General features: G+C 39.7%; 1 protein-coding gene and 1 long non-coding RNA gene across 3 annotated transcripts in view; both read left to right on the top strand.

The window, feature by feature from the left end:
• Window positions 1–1,018: 1,018 nt before the first annotated feature.
• LOC133111232 (uncharacterized) lies at window positions 1,019–5,703 on the top strand. Of its 2 annotated transcripts, XR_009704974.1 has the most exons (4): window positions 1,019–1,083; window positions 1,230–1,300; window positions 4,591–4,663; window positions 4,780–5,703. It is a non-coding gene; the product is annotated as an uncharacterized LOC133111232 (long non-coding RNA). The 2 variants fall into 2 exon arrangements; XR_009704973.1 differs by lacking the exon at window positions 1,019–1,083 and having other exon boundaries at window positions 1,096–1,300.
• Window positions 5,704–11,606: 5,903 nt separating this feature from the next.
• Window positions 11,607–18,501, top strand: part of baiap3 (BAI1 associated protein 3) — a 37,094-nt gene continuing 30,199 nt past the window's right edge. Inside the window, exon 1 of the mRNA XM_061232176.1 lies at window positions 11,607–11,703. The gene's annotated coding sequence lies outside the window, so the exon portion shown is untranslated. The remainder of the gene's footprint in view (window positions 11,704–18,501) is intronic.

Genomic DNA, 18,501 nt, shown 5'->3' with positions numbered 1-18,501 from the left:
TTCTGCTGCCATGGTTTTCGGTGCACCTCATTCAAACACGCTAATGGCCTTTAATGACCTGATGGGGAAAAAAGCAGGACTCTCGTAGCCGTTTAGCCTTCAATTTCAGCTTAATCATAAAATGGATCAATTTAATGTGCAATTCTGCAGTTATCAAAGCTCTTTCTGATGTTTCTCTTTATGAAACAGTTGTTCATTATGAGTGTGTGAGCTACAATCCTCCACATGGCCTTCTCTATATACCGGCACATACTGTTCTCTATGTAGAATACTTTAATAAATGTGGAAAAACACATTATAAACCTCACCGTATTAATGGAGTGGCAATTACTAGCAGCCTCCTCCACTTAAGTGGAATTATTTTACATAACTGCTTTGGGGTTGCTCGATGACTCATCCAGTTAAGGCACTGCTCTAGTGTGTGCGCCAGCCTCGGAGTCTTGTATTGGATATTCATTACCGTGGCTTTCGACGTGGAAACCACTTGACCTTCCTTGAATCGGCATCGTTCGCCTTTACTGTAAGAGATAGGGGTTCTCCTCTGCTGCTGTTGGACACCAAATGTCCCACCCAAAAAAAAACGTGTTGCCATTCAACCACTGTCCAAACTGCTTTTCAGTGGAATAAGGCACTTCCCAAGGGTGTCAGTGAAGAACTGTATATATTTGACTGATTATCATTTTGATTTTGATAAGAAATTACGGTACTGCGTTGAATAGTATCGAAGTAACTCCATTGGCAGCGTATTCCAGTGCGCGGTATACATTACAAAATATATTTGCATTGGTTGTATTGGCCTATGAAATATTTAAAACGCAAATTGAATTTTTCTGCATATTGCTGGGTGCTGGCTTTGTATTATGTTTCTTAAACTCAGTTAATGCCAATTTGGGATGCTTTGGGGCTGTTTGAATTGATTGCGTGTGGCTGTTTGAGATCTTGACAGGGGAACCCTCTGGGCTCCTTTGATTGCTGACTCAAAGCAGGAGGTGGAATGTAATTAATTAACACACAATACAAATGACGGGGCTTTGCGATGCAAATGAAATCATTAGTCCCGTCACCCACCTCATGCACACTCAGGTTGTACATCCTGTTTTGCATAGAGTAAATCCTATAAATATCACGGCGGGCAGAAATGGCAGTTAATCATGTTTATTAGACTGTAGGGGTCTGTGTGGGTTGAATGATAATTTCAGCATCTTGCTGCATCTTGTTTATTTCTCCAGAAACACCAGACTTGTTTTCCTGTTGTGATTTCAGTCCTTTTCCTCCAGGAAAACAGGAGCCGAAGCCAAATGTGAGTAATGTGAACAATACACCTTCCACTTTCAATCCTCAGAGCTGGGCAGTTTATCAGACCCTAATCTCAGCTGCTCGAGTGTTGGATACCAGCTGCGATGACACTGGGCAATCAAGCCTGGCTCTCTGGCAGTGTTGTACCGATGGGCGCATCTGCCAGTTCCAATGAATCCATCTTCAATGTCCATTCTCCCGCTGTTCTTTGTTATTCATAATAAGTTCGGTTCAACGGATAAGTCCGGTCCGTTGTCTATTGTATTGGTCAGTTTGCGTTGCAGCCGTGCCGGTATCGAATGTTCACTCAGCTTTTAATATTACTTTAATATTACCGCGTTTGTAGATCACCGTTATCTACTTTATAACCTTAATTAACGTTACGTATCATCACCTCGCTGCTAGGAGCCTACTAAAGTAAAACACAATTCGTGATTTTAAAGTGTCCTTTGACCTTCTTGGGGATTTGGAAAGGAGTATGAACGAAAAAAATACAACCAAGGCAACATCCTCCCCAGACAGCAAGCGACTCCGTGTCGGATCCTGCCGATTCTGTCCCAAAGCCAGTCAATACCGGCACACACATCCCTCACTTGCTATGTGGGTCGGATCAAAATGTCAGCAAGACCACCAAACCCCGGCTAGGCAAATGATGACTGCCAGTGTCCAGATAAACTTCTACAACAAAGACAAATGATTTCCGTGTCAGTGTCGTCAGGTGTAACTTAAACTAGCAAGCTACGGTTTCATCATCTCGCCTAGTAGCCTACCTAACAAATTCGTGATTTTAAAGCGTCCTTTTATTTTCTCTGGGATTTAGAAAGGAGTAGGAACGAAAAAAATACAACTAAGGCAACATCAGACAGCAGTCGACTCCGGGTCGCATCCTCTCCGATTCTGGCCCGAAGCCAGCCGGTACCGGCACACAGATCCCTCACTTGCTGTCTGGGTCGGATCGAAATCCCAGCAAGACTACCAAACCCCAGCGAAGCAACTTATGACTCATAACGACGTGATGAGTTATTTAAACAACTGCGCGTTATCTGGCAGTGTCCACTGTCCAGTTAAACGTCTACAACAAAGACAAATGACTTGTGTGTCAATGTCGTGTGGTGTAACGTAAACTAGAAGGCTAGCTAGCTAACGTTAATGCAGTGGAGATGCATAATTGCTAGTAAGGTTAGCAAACGTTAGTACCGTTGCTTAGATAGATAGTGGAATGTGGATGCATTATTGCGAGATAACGTTCGCAATACCGAACCAATACCAATAAACTACTGTCCAGCCGAAGAATACATTTACCATACAGCATAGTTCCATTAGAAATACATTCATTTAAAGTTTGTCTTTCTTTTGTGAAAATTGTAAAGATAAATCTGGTAACCGTTGTATAAAGGCGTTATGGGGGTGTAACGGCCTAACCACCACGCTAGCTGTGCCAATATCCACGATATTCCAAGCGTTCTCTTTCCATAACGCTTAGGTATTGGTCAATATATTTGAATGTTAATGCAAATATGGTCTGCTAAGACGGACATTATTACCTCTCATCTCGCTATTGGCTTGTTTAAAATGTGTCCCTAATGTAGCTTGAAAGTTTGTTTATTTTTTAGACTGTAATTATTTGTGTGCATTAGTTTGATGAACATGATAATCATTTAATCCATGTAGCCTACCCTGTCCTAAATCACAAGATTGGAACCCAAACGAGCATTTATGAGAGATTCTGTATCAAAGAGCATATCTCCATCAACAAGCTGATTGACGTTTCCTTGAAGAATGGTTTTTCTCACCTACATCATCCCTACCAATCTGTTATTGATTAATGTTCATTTTAAAATCTAAAGAAGACCAGTGTTGGTGTATCTGGTAAACCACAGGGATCCTTTCTGTGGTACAATTTTATTGCAGGATTGAAGTCTGACCTCCATCCCAGGGAACAGAGGGTTGGAAAGCAATAAAGACAACAAAAGCAGTGCTTGGTGGCTTAACACCTTTGAAAACATGGGGAAAAAGATTTTGAAATTACTTCCCAGCAGAGCTGCATATCTCCAATTGTCTGCTATTTAATTACTCTGGCATGAGAGTGAGCAGCCTTCTGTTTCACAATAAACAGATATGATTAGCTGTGAACTCCCGTAATCTAGCTCCTTATCATCTGTACTGTGTGTATAATGCTGTGTCTATGTGCATGTACTACATTTTAAATGGATTTTTTCCCATGTCATTGACCGCATCACTGCCGGTCGCGGGGAGATTGGAGGAGGTGCATGGTGTTCCTTTTATGCAGTGCCTTTGAGATGCAGCCGTGCTGACATAGACACCATTACATTACATTACATTACATTACATTATTGGCATTTGGCAGACGCTCTTATCCAGAGCGACGTACAACAAAGTGCATACCCATAACCAGGGATAAGTTCGCTGAAAGACGCTAGAGGTAAGTACAATTTCAACTGCTACCTGTACAACAAAGATAAGGACAAGGGCCATTTTTTTTTTTTTTTTTTGAACAAACAAACAAACAAACAGAGCAAAAGTCATCAAAGTTAACTCCACCACAGAGGAAGATGGACTAGTGTTGCTCCCTGCGCAGCCTATCGATCCAGCCGATCAGCAGGTTGGGCCCCTGCTGCCCCTTCTCTCTCTCCTGCAGCATTCCTAGGCGTCGGCATTGAGCCCAATCAATGAGAGCTAGATCTACCGATGAGTTTGTCCATTCTGCTCTCTTTTGTCCTGTTTCCATGCAGTGAATGTGGCTGAAAGGGCCAGCTACCATTTAAAAAAAGGCAAGAAATCAGACATCAAAAAGCTATGCCCTGGTGAACATATGAAAGCATAGATGATCAATAGTGCGACCCACATGCCACAAAATAAGATCCCCAAAAAAGATACAAAAAACAGCGTAGATCCCTTGTACAGCAGTGAGTTATGGTGGAGAGAAAACTGGCGGAGAACTGTTCATGTGGGAGACACCAGGAGGCTTGAACAAATATAGAGCAGTTTTTCTTCTGTGGGTCTGGGAAATTTGTATCTTTATTTTTGTAGTGCTCCTTAGCAGATGATGCACTAATGATGTGTCTATGGAGCCATTCCCGAAACATCGTAGAACGGGCACTTTTCTGTATGTTCCATTTCCCCCAGTACGACCTGACCAGTTGGGGGTCATGATTGGGTTGTAATATCATCAGTTATGATATCCTCTCCTCCTTATTCCACTGGGCAGCATACATATCTGGTATTTGACATACCATACTATGTTGCGATATTAATGGTTTTGTTTCATTAAAGGTACTTTTATTGAAGAGGAGTAACAGCATGAATGGGAAAGTAAACTCAATTGGCTACCACTTCCCTCAGCTCGGTTTGTTACAATTTGTTTATTTTTAATGTCGCATTTTTTAAAAGGGTCACTTTTTAGGTTTCATTTGTATCATTTTTATATGTGTAACATTATTATTTTTATTTTTATTTTTACAGAAATGTAGCAAAATGAATGGAGGGGGGAGAGATGCAGTGAATGGCAAATCCATAGAATAAAGGAACAAAGGAATGGATTGAAAAGAGTCAAGCAGTTTGATCAAAGATCGTTTCTCTCCTTTCTTCTTCTGCAATGACAGTTCTCCAGGCACTGCTTTTATTTTCTAAAGGTATCAATGTCATTTAAGAGGCTGAGCTTTTGGTCTTCGGGACCATCATCACCAGCTCTGGATCAAGAGCTGTTAACGCACTCAAACTCAATTGGAAATGTTTTGCAATTATGACTGGCATCACACTATGGACCACAAAATTTGTAAGGCAGAGGAGGAAAAGGTGGAAAATCAAAAGTTTAGCTTAAATATAAATGATTGAATTACCCCCAAATTACAAGAGCTGTCATAGGAGTATTCTGAAAATTGATTCAACAATGATTAATCTCATTTGAACATTTTACTTTGCAGACAACACACATATCTTTGTTTTTCCTTGTACACACAGCTCATTTTTTATAAATCCAACTTTGATTTGTAAGGGAGAAATAAACACGAATATTTACATGCACCGAAAGAGCTTGTTGGGAGAGCTTTTCCAATCTGCAAGCTGAAAATATCAACAACCTAAACTGAAGTTCACCTACAGGCCTTTTCATTCTATTCAAACAAAGGGCAGAAATAATGACACAAAGGGCAGAAATAATGACACAAAGTAGTTTCCTACCCACAGAAGATAAATGAAAGCGACCAGCTGGTGGGGAAACAACAACAGGAATAAAGAATAGAATTCCTGACATAAAGTTTGATGGATGGCAGCCTCTGGCTTGAGTGGTTGGCAGTTCAGGGTTTATCTCCAACGTGGTTCATGACCATCATGGTTGTTTGGTCACCACTCCTTTCAACATCTTCCTCATTCCTATATTTATGTAACATGGTGCAAAGACTACATTTTGATGAAAGATTGTGTATATTGTTTAAAAAAAAAATCATGTTTAGCTAAAACAAAGGTAAATTTATTATTATTATTATTATTATTATTATTATTATTATTATTATTATTATTATTATTATTTTATTATTATTAGCAGCATCATCTAGGGACAGTGTGTAAAGACATTGATTCTTGTGCATTCCTGTGTATTTGTGATACCAGGTCTTCTTAGTGTTGCTCACCACTACCCTGTGATTTTGACAATGATTTCATGATCCCTGCTGTAGGCATTCAATTACCACAATTGGCTAAATAATTCAACAGTGATCAATTCTGACCCTCATGAAAGGAATCTGTTGTAATAATGAGTAATACACTGTGTGAGAGTAGGTAGTATGATATGGAGAGAGTGTCAAACACATGAAGCAACATCTTAAATTGCCTGTATTTTAAAGCAGACATACAAAATGGCAGGACTATTCCCTGTGCCAAGCAACTTGAAGAACTTGCATAAAGAAAGTCAAGTCAGCTGATAGCATGTCTGTGATTGCATTATATTACATGTCATGTCATTTGGCTGACACTTTTATCCAAAGCGACTTACAGTTCATTAGACTAAGCAGGAGACAATCCTCCCCTGGAGCAATGTGGGGTTAAGAGCCTTGCTCAAGGGCCCAACGGAAATAGAAAATTCCTACCTAAGCCAATCGAAATGAAGTTGGTACAGCTCATGTTAACTCCCAAACATGGCAAAAGCCTTGTTGAAATTATCTGCTGAGAGAGTAGAGAAATCACAATACCTGAAATGTACAACAAGGTAACAATAGAAAAATGAATGACACGCACGATGCAGGGGACAGAGGAACCAGAAGCAGACACAAGGGGTGTGGAAAAAATGGCAGGTTTAATGAAGGCAGATGAAGGGGCAGACAGCGCGTAATCCAAAACAGGCAAGGTTCAAAAACCGGGAGGTCAGTCCAAACAAGGCAGAGGTACAGATATCCACAAAAACCAAAGAAGAGCCCAGGGAAGCAGGCAGGGGTCATAAACAGGAAATCCAGATACAAAAATCAATGAAACAAGACGGAATGCCACAAGGGCAAGGGCCCGTCTCAGGCCAGTCTTCGGGCGGAAGCGGAGACACATGAAAGGGTAATAGCACGATAACGAGGGGGAAACTAAAACATGGACTGGATTCACAAAGACACACGTAATACAAACGGCTCTGGACTAGGGAGTAGACGATTGCACAGAATCAGGAGATGTAGAGATACTGAGAGACAGGTGCGAATACTTTGCTGAAACTAAGCAAGTAATCAGTGATAGAATAGGGAGGTGGAGTTACAGAACAGAATTGAACGTGATTTAAATGACAAATACCCAAAACTAGTGAATGTTAGTTTGTTAGTTTGACAAACATATTAGTCTGTTAGTATAATTAGTACTGTACAAATTCTATGTTAGTTGGGATTAGTATGTGAGTGCTATCTACAAACATGAAATGGAGAGAAAGCAGGAAGTAAGGAATGCAAGATTGGAAGGAAGATTGAACCCCGGAACTACCATAAATACCCGAATAGTGGAGCACACAGACAGGGGAGTTATTCTGCCTCGTAAACATTCAGACTCAGACATCACAGGGGAAGACTAATGAATATAAACAGAACACCAGACATGAATATGAAAAATAATAAATACAAAAATAACGATAATAAACAATGATAAACTAACAGACAGAACTCAGGAACATAACAGACACTGGCTTAGCAGATTCATATCGCAGTCAAAACAATATTTGCCAATGCACCAAAACATTATGAGATGCTGAAAAACTGACAGCATATAACAGCCCCCAAGCACTTAAAAAGGTTTATTTGAGCTAGCCCACAAATTCCTTGAGGTTGTCAGCGTTTTTGAGTCTATACACTTGACAAAACACCATTTTGACTTGATTCTTGGGTTTGATTAGACCCAATCTTCCATGATTGTGGCACTGTGAGAGTTCTGAGATAAATGTGAAAAATAGATCCAAATATCACGCAGAAGCATTGCACTAAGCATTGTGAAATGAGAGAACTGACACCTGGCCATAATCAAGTTAAAGAAGTTTATAGCATGCATTTTTATTTCATTCGAGTTCATGCTTTAGACTTTCATTTTTTAGAAGCCTACATTGCTACAATATTTGTGCCAATCATATAATGGCATGTTTATGTCTATTTTCCATTGCTAGGGAAAAAAACCATGATCACCAAACAATGGTAACAAATGTCTGCCATACCTGCATTTTTATACACTGAAAGCAGCATGTGGCTGTGTGGGAAAATTCTGTTATAGCCTGTGCCTAATTTGTGGCAATTGATGTAGATTACTGGGGACGGGTAATGTTGACTGATAAGAAGACACAATTGACCTCTTGCTGAGGGATGTTTTAGAGGAGACGACTGCCCTAAATAAAGCGGTGTTCCTACCCGTGCAAGAGAGTGAAGAGAAGTGTGTTGAGAAACCCAAGCTCACTTATTGAACTGCGCACTCAGAAGCCTCTGAGACACAGTGCCTGCTGTCACTGGCACTGTTGAACATACAACCCTGACAGTTTCTCACAGACTGCATGAGTCATGGCACCATTTGAAGAACAAGCCCAAACTTGACATTGAATTCATGCCAAAAGAAGTCTTAAGGTTCACTATCTGAAGAGTGCAAATTCTCCCTCTTGAGTGTCTGAAAATGTTGTAAAATGTCACCAGAAAGATATATAGCAGTGATCTGTCTGGACTCGTTTTTTCCAAAGATCGTAACAAATGTGATGAAAACATGCTATTTTGTCCTAATTTATACATCAGCTGGACTGTAATTGTGTAATGGATGCTCACTATAAAATAGATTACCTGAATAAGAATACTCCAGGGAGGTGTGATCTAAGAGCTACAGCATGCTCTGTGGTTTTTAAGCTTTTAAGCCACTTGCAAGAAGTCCATTGTGTTTCCAGGATTTTACCTTTTTTATGTGACAAAATCAGGTTCTAACATTTACAAGTTCTCATTAAAATAAAAAAGAGGACTTTACTGTGACACGCATTACCAGTCTGTTGTTTCACTTAATCTGATAAGACTAACAAAATGTTTAGAAAGTATCTTTCCAGTAGCAAAATGTAAGGCTGTAGTTTCAAAGTTGTTCAAAGTGAAAAATCAAAGATGCACCCCCTGCTGTAGAGTAGAAAAAAGTGCCAGTAGAGTCTGCGGACAGCCCTTGTTTTAAAACCACAAAGGTAAAAATAGCATATAAGTCATATGAACTAAGAGGAATGCACAGTAAATTGTCCAGTGTTATTTCAACTCTAACTGAGCATACCAGTCCAATAGGGATTTTATCTAACACTGAATTTTACTGTGTACAAAATATTTTGACATTATAATTTGTTCCCCGACACATGTTCTATCTACTTTTCTATCTATTCTTTTTCTGTTCTTTTTCACCTCGTTTGAAAGCACAGTGGGATTCAAAATCCAGTCTCATTGCTGCAACCCTCTGTCAATTCAAGACAGTCTAGACAAGCTCTTCTCCAAGACACATTTTCTGCTGGCCACTATTTCTCTTCACGCTGGAGTACACCAGTCAAGCTGACATTGCATCCAAGGTGTCGATGTGCAGCTTGGGCAGACACGCAGATTACAGGTCCCCAATGGACCGGAGGATCACTGGTTCACAGTAAGACACGAACCTCCCACTGACTGATTCCCTATCTCCCTGGGCAACACTATGGTCAATTATGCACTGCACTGCAGGCTATAGTTGGCTCAGGCATAAACTGGACCCAATGTCAGATCGTAGAGCCAATTCAAGCTTCAGGAACTGTGTAAATGAGATGAGCTACCCAGTGTACTGTGTAATAAATAGGCATTACATTTCCTGTGTCATATTGTCTTTTATATTTTTTTCTTCTTAATAATGGAATGACTATAAAAAAAGAGTCTCATTGAATTCATAATCTGGTGAAAAATGTGGGCACCAACCTGATTAGACAACCTGATATACTACAAAAATGCTTCACCCCTAATTGCTTCTGTTGCAGTGGTTCCCAATCCTGGTGTTCCTGGAAACCTAGGTTTTCTCCCATTACATTGCATTACATTACATGTAATTTAGCTGATGCTTTTATCCAAAGTGACTTACAGTTGATTAGACTAAGCGAGAGATTTGGACTTGCTGGTCCCAGTCATACACCTTAACCCCACTATGCTACAAATCAGTTGAATCAGGTCTGCCAAATTAGGGTTGAATGAAAACCTACATGAGGGTAGATCTCCAGGAACAGGGTTGTGATCCACTGTTCTATAGCAATGGGTTGGAAATGGTAGTGAATTCTGTTTTTCCCTCAAGCATTACTCATGGTGTTAACACACATAGTCTTAGAACATGTTTACTATTTCTGTGTGAACACTCTTCATGTGTTAACCCTTGTGTTGTCTTAACAGTAAGAAATGACCCGCCACTATGTTTAACAGCAATTCTAAATCAGTCACAGGTTGTTTCTTCATGCAAAATAGATTTGGGGTTTAAAATTGAATTAAGCGGCTTTATTTTAGGGGTTTAGTGAAGGTGGGTTATTTTTTACCCTTAGGGGCCAGAATACAGGATGTTATACTCCGCAAGGCTTCACAAGGCTCAAGTCTAGGCTAGAACAAATGTAGAAGATATTTGTTTTTCCTTCAGTCTGGCATTCAAGTACCATGAAATGTACCAGCACTGACATACTATGAAGTATGACTATGAAACTGCAATAACTACAGCGTCGGCAGAATGAGGGGGCCCAGCTAAACAACGGAGGCAGTCATGAGAGATAAGGTGGAAGAAACTGAAGCCCTTCCGCCCTGATGGATGTTATGGTTGGCACAATTCCCATTGAGATCCAATCAATTGCAGTTTTAGTATCGCTTGTAGGACAACCTGAAAATAAGATATCCGGACTCTGATCAATTTGATGGGTCACAGATATCAGGAAGTCATGGCATGCAAAGGATATGCAACCAAATACAAAATATGACTCTTTTATTTGACATTATGTTAATTTGTCTCAAACATTGTAATGGGGGACTACATCTAAAAAGTGGTGAAACCAAAATGTATACACGAAAGAACATTTTCTTTTGAATCTCTTGGTTTTTCTCAAACTATAAACTCTACAGTATGTCTGAGAAGAAAGTTTGGGCTACTGTCAGTTGAATTGCTACCCGGTCACCCATGGGTACCACTCATGCCCATCAGACTTACCATGACCATAGACTATGGGAGACTTTACTCATAATAATGGGGTTTAGCCACCATGAAAACAAGCTGCCTCATCTGGTTTTACTTGGGTGGTCTTTACATACGTGACTGTTTTACAGTAGGTTATCACCAGCAACATAAGACAAACTTGAGTGGATTTCAGTACAGCTTCCCCTTAAAAACTGAAATTTTATTATTAGGCTACTGCATGCCAGAGTGCAAATATGATTCAATAAATACGTCAGAAGAAGAAACTGGTGAGCTTTGGGTCTGTTAAGAAATTTAAGGATGTTTATTAACCTCATTACTATGAGGCATAACATTAACAAGTCTAAATACAGGGTGAACTGAACGCCTGCCGTCATTTTTATGCATTTGGGCACAAATGTCAGGACCTGCTCGAAAATAGAGCTGCGACAAAGAAGCGTTCATCATATTCCCTAGTCTTGCCGACGGTGAGGTTGGATAAACCCCAGTAACAGCTCCAGGCAGGAGTGGCGTTCATTCACTTCCCCTGACCATATATGGTAGGTGCCGGGTACAGTACGTGTGGAGAGAAGAAAAAATTAGAAATCAGCAAATATATGAATAATATGTAGTTTGCAGTCACATGAGACTCAAACCTTGAACAGACATAACCACTTGACTTAGGTTTTGTAAAAATAATATTTTTTAAAACCCCGCGCAACAACCGGCATACTTTGCAGTGCACAAGACGAATCCGGTTAACAGGTGAGTCAATCTCTTGTCGAAGTTCAGACGTAGTTTTCAGCTGTTTTCCAAAATAACGCAATGTTGCTGGGGCAAACATAGGATACTGTAACTTGCATGTGCGATTTTATGTTTAGTTTGATGTAAATCTATCGCAATTGACGTACATTTAGCCTCTTAACCATTGTACCCAATAAATTATTTTGGATTCGGGTGAAATTTATTGCATGTAATTCGATTTATTTATAACTTATAGCTTAGCCTTTTCCAATTAGTGCTGACATTGAAGCTATATACTGCGGCACATGTGTTTACATTGTGTTATATTTCGCTGTAATAAAGTATTTTAAAGACTGCAAATCAAACTATTAGTAATGAGGGGTAATAGTGTCTTTCATTTTCAACGTGGATTAGAACAGGACGTATTAGGCTACCACAATATAGCGCGTTCTGTCTGAAGTTGCACTGTGTCAGTGTATAGGCTACAATGATGCTATTTATTAGCCTATATAACGTGTAGTAGTCCACGCCTATCAAACTGTTGGAATCTGACAGAAACAAGTTTCTTCTTGGAGGAAAATCTTTTTATAGAATAACGATTAATCAAGTCATGCTAAAGAAAGCGTTCAGGTCACTTGAGTCTGAACTAAACTACATCTATTTTGTTATTACTCATTTAAAATCATTCTTGTTTCTAATTGTTTGGCGTTTTGATTGCAAATGTGACGATTGCATACGAACAGATGATGGTACCAAAAAATGAGTTGACTCGTTTTATTTATTTATTTATTTATTACAATTTAGCTGACATTTAGAGTTTTTTGCGCTTTTGCGGAGACTAAGTTGTCAAAAATCTCTGTCAATTAATTTCCGGTACCTTGATATTGCAGTGGAAAAGGTAAGATGATTAGGCTATATCCGGACGACTGTAATTGCATTCTGCTAGATTGAACAAGTCCGCATTTTTTGACGTTCACCTCCGCTGCTCAAAAGTGCCTTATTCAGTTCTGTTTTTATTTTTGGTGCTTGTAAATAATCCAGAATAGATTAAACAGAAACAGGTCATTATATATATATGAAATTCAATATTTTTAATAATAAAAATGCAAATAATAAGAAGATTATTATTTATATGTATTATTTATAGGTCCTCTTGAAAAAGAGATGATCATCTCCCGCGGCGCTCTCTTGGATAAATATATCTAATAGAAAAATAATCATATTGGGGAAAAAATAGATAATTAATTATAATGTATAAAATGCATCATATAATTGAGTTATTCAGTTGAAATTGGTAAGTTTACACACAGTTGTATGAATATTGTCCATTATTGTTGTTTCCATTGAACTTATTTGTTAATATATTCCAGAGCCATACTTGGTAGATGTTCATACCAACAAAATATAGTTTTTTTTATTATCCAAAGTGAATGTTACAATGTTTACTGTGGGCAGTCTGTTACACATAGCAATACATATATTTTTTAATGTCAATACCTGAATTGCAGATTTGTACCTCTGCCAGTCTTAATAACTTTAATCTAATAGTCATACAAATGCAAACAAACACAGTGGACTACAATTCAAGAGAACCTCAAAAGGTAACCCACTGCTTCGTGTTTCCATGACTACTTGCTTTTATGATGTTGAAATATTATCAGATAGATTTATGTGCTCTTGTATGCAAATGTAGTGACCTGTTTTTTTCTGTGTAGTCTAATGTGCATCCCTATAGTCCTTTGCTTTTTACTTTGACCGTACAATTAACCACCTGTAATTCTGAGAAGCATTGTTATTGTTTATTGGACCTTTGTCATTGTAGCTGCTCTGATGGCATGGTTTATGGGTCATCACTCTCACAGTGAAATTAATCTTTCTCACCCAAATCATGGGGTCCATTGTAATGCACTTCAATAGCTAAATCCTGCTTTGATAAGGTCTGCTCACCTTTATAACTGTGTCTGTATGTGCAGGCAACCATATACACACAAATTCTACCTGTTCTTGTCTTCAACTAGCTTCTATTCATATATAAGCCTCATTCAAATGCTACAGTATGGCATCTTTTTTAAAACACTGACCATATGAATAAAAAGGAATTTGTTAATTAATTTAGCTGGCAACCTTGTTTCTATGGTAAGTTGGGAGTAGATGAGCTGCCTTGCAGACTGACAGTTAAAATCAATGCACTTCTTCATTAGAGAATGTGGCATCTCCTTTTGCGTTCCAATCAGACATGTTACCAGCACTTCCTGCTGCTAAACAGGGTTAATGAATGCTAATAAAAAATACTCCTTCCTGTTCTCTGCATACCTTGCCAAGTCCCTGCACCTGTCTCCGGAATCGAGGCAAATGCATTCTCAAAGTGAGAGTGACATGGTCGCTGTAAGTTACCCCAGTGAAGCATTATCTTGTTTTGGACCCGATGAGCAATTAGCCATATTAATGCTTTTAACTAGCTTGTTCTGTAGAAGGCCTCAATTAGTGCTGTCATCTGAGAAAAACACATAGCCAGCAGCACTTGGCCCTCTGACCCCTTACAGCAACCCCACGATGGGTCCTGCACTAAAGCCATCCATGATAATATTTAAGTAAAGGTCACAAGTGCTTCTCCATTAATACATCCAGTCTCCCATGGTGCAATACTCCTGTAAGAAATGTAAGCAGAAACACTTAACACTTAGTGTAAGATCATGTTTTTTTGTGCTTTTTATCCATGCAATTCTGTGTCCTAGTACATTAAATTAATTTTGCTCAAGGCATTTTGTAATTTTTAAGGCTTTTAGGTAAAGCAAGACCATCATTGTGAAAGTGAGAATTAAATCCAATGCCTTTGTTTGGAATGGTAGTAAGGAAAATCTTTTCATTCCTAGACAGTACAGATCCCAGCATTACTGGGATTACAGAAGCATTACAGCAGCATTACAATCAGGCAGACTGGCAGGTTTTCTGCCCCTGCTCTCTATGGGCTGTTACAGTAAGGCAGAGGGACTGTCAGAATGATGGTGAAGTGTTTGGTCTCATGTCAGGCCTGCTGTCATTGCTGATGGCCACAGCAGATTGGCTGTCCAGCTGTCATTGGAATCCCATTGTTCCATCCATTCCTCACGCTAGTAATGGAGGGCTTATTTTCCCTACCGTCCAACTGCCGGGTAAACCACACGGGCAACCAGCCATGATCTATGCTTCAGTTGCTGTCTTTAGACCATACTTGGCTCTTATTAAATGCAACAAGCAAAGGAAATGGAAAAGCAAGAAATATCTATTCAAAAATGTTGCCTTGATTTTGGGAATGTTTTAGTCATTGTTGAGACAATATTTTGCTTCCTGGTACAGCTTTTAATTTTCATAACAGTTTGTAGTTGGCTCTTTGTTCCTACTCTATGTGTAGTACCAGACCAGTTTGGAAATTAATTTCCATTAACTGGAATTATCTGATTCAACTAACCATAGAACAAGACAAGCTGATTAGTGCAGTTTAATACAATGTTTCTTTTAGCTGCCTCTTCAAGCCCTGTGTACTGATAGTATTTGGCGCTAGTTTATTTACTGAGTGTCTTATCAGTAAACATAACTGCCTGACATAAATGGTTGGTTATCTATTTAGGCATTATTTTCACATTCCTCCAAACAAATCTGTGCTAACCAGCATACTTCATACCTCTTTATAGATTACAGTTTACACAACAGATTAAGCAGACATGACAAGATCATGAGCAACATTCCCAGAGCATCAGTTCATAATACTGTATACATTTTGGCTTATGCTGTTTGCAGTGAAATTGTTGTGTTGAATCATGTCAATGCATGTTATTTTTATACACCACATATCTAACAACAGAGTTCCACATTCAAATGCTATTCAATTAATCTAAAATTCTTAATCATATAGAAGTATGAAGAATACCAGGCCTGATCAATTTGAAGTATGACATATGTAACCAATATTCCATGCTTCTGTCTCTCCCCCTCCCCCCAAAGACATACACATGCGCACTTACATACAGATATAAAATGTTTTCTCTCCCAATTTGATATTTGTGCAAGGAAATGCATAATAAAATGAAGCATCACAGGTTTCCCCCTTTCTTTGCCTTATTCATTCACTGTGTTTCATGCTCATATTAAATCAAAAATAAATTAAATACCAGCCAAGCAGAACCTACCTGCCTGGTCCCCTACTGTTGATGAAATGATAAAATAGCTCTGGATGATTTCATTTACAAGACACCAGCCGGCAGCCAGGCCAAATGAATGAGAGCGACTCGTTCATAATAGAGAGAAAAGGACTCATACCTTCCTTGCAACTCTCCATGTTTCATATATCATTGACCAGTATTTTTAGACCATAGATTCAGTAGCATTTTCATAGAAATGAAAACAGAAAAGTGAACATGCCTTTGAGAAAGAAAGGTAGATCCTTTTATCACTCCTGCCTAGGTGAATGTTGTGTTTGGAATAGACAGTAAATCAAGGATAATTTACTTTCAAGGTTAATTAGTTCAGTGCTCTGAACGGGTTCAACAAACCAGGACAAATTCTCAGAAATAGTGATATAACTCCTCCTTTCTGGGTGTTCATTACATGGCCATGGAGAGGTCTGTGTGCCTGGACTTGCCGTTCTGATTCCATGGCCGTTACCATAGAGACCCCTCCGTGACAGCGGAGCAGGATTTAGCTATCATGTAAAGGAAGGCTCAGTGGGGGCGGGAGTCATTTTGGTATTTTCTTCTGTTAAGGAATCACCTAACTGTACATTGGCATGAACAGACACTCCTTGGCTGTGCTACCAGGGACCCATGTGTATTTGTAGCCATTTGCTACAAATGATACAAAGTAAATGTATAACTTGTAGCATTGTTGACACAGGCTGTCTGACATAATTCCCCATTTAGCTTTTAGTCTTTACTTCCACACCTCTTTAGTAATAACCTCTCATGTGTGGCACCTTAGCTATAAACATGCTAGAAGCAAACAGAGTTATGAGTGCAAGGTTACTTGCCTTGTCGTAGAACATCTGTCCTCCTCTCACACGCTGAGCTGCACTCCCATCCCTGACTGCCAAGGGTACCAATGGGAGTGGATATATTCTGGTTGCTAATCTTTAGGCAGCTCACACAATCTAGCTTCTGTTATAATTGCATATTCCCCATGCAGCAACACTTCTGTCTTATATCATGTTTGTGAAATTTAGAAGCGGTGAGTGGTAGAATTTGGTAGATGACAGGAAGAGAATCTTTTCTCTGGAGTGCAGGCGTCACCTGATTCCCAGAGGCACTAAACGCGTGCCAAATGTGGATGTGTGTCAACTCTACTAATCTGCTGAAGTCAATAATGCAGGGAGAGGGTGCAACAGAGAAAACAATGTCCTGTCAGTCACTGCCAATTACCCCCTACTGTCCCCCTGCTAACACTGGCACATCAGCCCTGCTAAATGTGCCAATGTCAAACTAGCTGTGAGCAGCCCTCTTCAGCCCAGAGAGGTATACTGTGTTCAGTTCTGGTGAAAGAGAGTCCACAGAAAACATTATTCTCCATTGTAGTTACCTCTATAATAAACACAAATTCAAATGTACATATGAGTGAATAGAGGCGATGGTGTCAGAATGTGGAAATTCATGATAGTTCAATTTTGCACCGCAGAAGGGCCTGCTCCTAAGATTCAGCTTTTTCATATGTGGCTATATTTTACAGTTTGTCTTGCACTGTATTTGGAGATTCAATGCTTGTGGGTAATTTTATTTATATTAAGTAATATTAGGCACCACATTTTCCCCAGTGTTTCCATGGTTTTCTTGCCAAATTTGGCTACCTATAAGATTAAATCAACCAATGTGGACCCTTCACACATGGCCCTTTACTGTATATCATGGCAAATATGGTGAGCTCCATAATGTGTGGGACAAATACTCAATAGAAATGATTGTGGGAATATGTACTGTAATTCCAAACAACAACCACACAACAAAGACAAACACTTTGGGGCCTTCCCCTGTGCCTCCCTCCAGGGGGTTATCACTGATTGTGGGAATATGTACCGTAATTCCAAACAAGACAAGACAAGGGCTTTGTCTTATGTTAAATATTTTGTGGCATTTTCTTTTCATGCAATGTCAGTTTGGAGTTTGTGACCCATAGACATCACTAGGTGCTGAGTATCTGCCAGGCCTGTACTGTACCTTTTTCAGCTCCTGCCTGTTATGGCGACTGGTTGCTTTAAAGGTCCCATATTGTGGAAAATGGACAGCGACTGAGCAGTATTTATGGGGATGGGGAGGTCGTTCCACCACTGGGGAGCTAGAGGTGAGAAGCTCCACAGTCGGGACAAACAAGAGCTGTTCATGTGGCTAGCAGGATGAGCAATTCGCCCTGTGGCAGCTGAGCAGAGTGGTCAAGCTGGTGTCTACAGTTTAATTATGTCCTGTAGGTAGGAAGAGGTTCTCTTATTGGCTGCAACTTGGCAGCATCTGGTAGATATTCACACATTAACCTGTGCGGCAGAGGGAGGGAAAGAGAGGAAAAGTTGAGTGTCATCAGCTTAACAGTAACATTACATTACATTGCATTATTGGCATTTGGCAGACACTATTATCCAGAGTGACATACAGTTGATTAGACTAAGCAGGAGACAATCCTCCCCTGGAGCAATGCAGGGTTAAGGGCCTTGTTCAAGGGCCCATCGGCTGTGTGGATCTTATTGTGGCTACACCGGGATTGGAACCACCGACCTTGCGTGTCCCAGTCATTTACTTTAACCACTATGCTACAGGCTGCCCATTAATGCTACAGGCCGCCCATTTGAAGCCATGAGAAGCCATG

Source organism: Conger conger, chromosome 2 (genome assembly GCF_963514075.1).
Source record: "Conger conger chromosome 2, fConCon1.1, whole genome shotgun sequence".
Classification (NCBI taxonomy): Eukaryota; Metazoa; Chordata; class Actinopteri; order Anguilliformes; family Congridae; genus Conger; species Conger conger.
The sequence above is the reverse complement of the archived record's forward strand: the minus strand, read 5'-3'. Positions and strand labels throughout refer to the sequence as shown.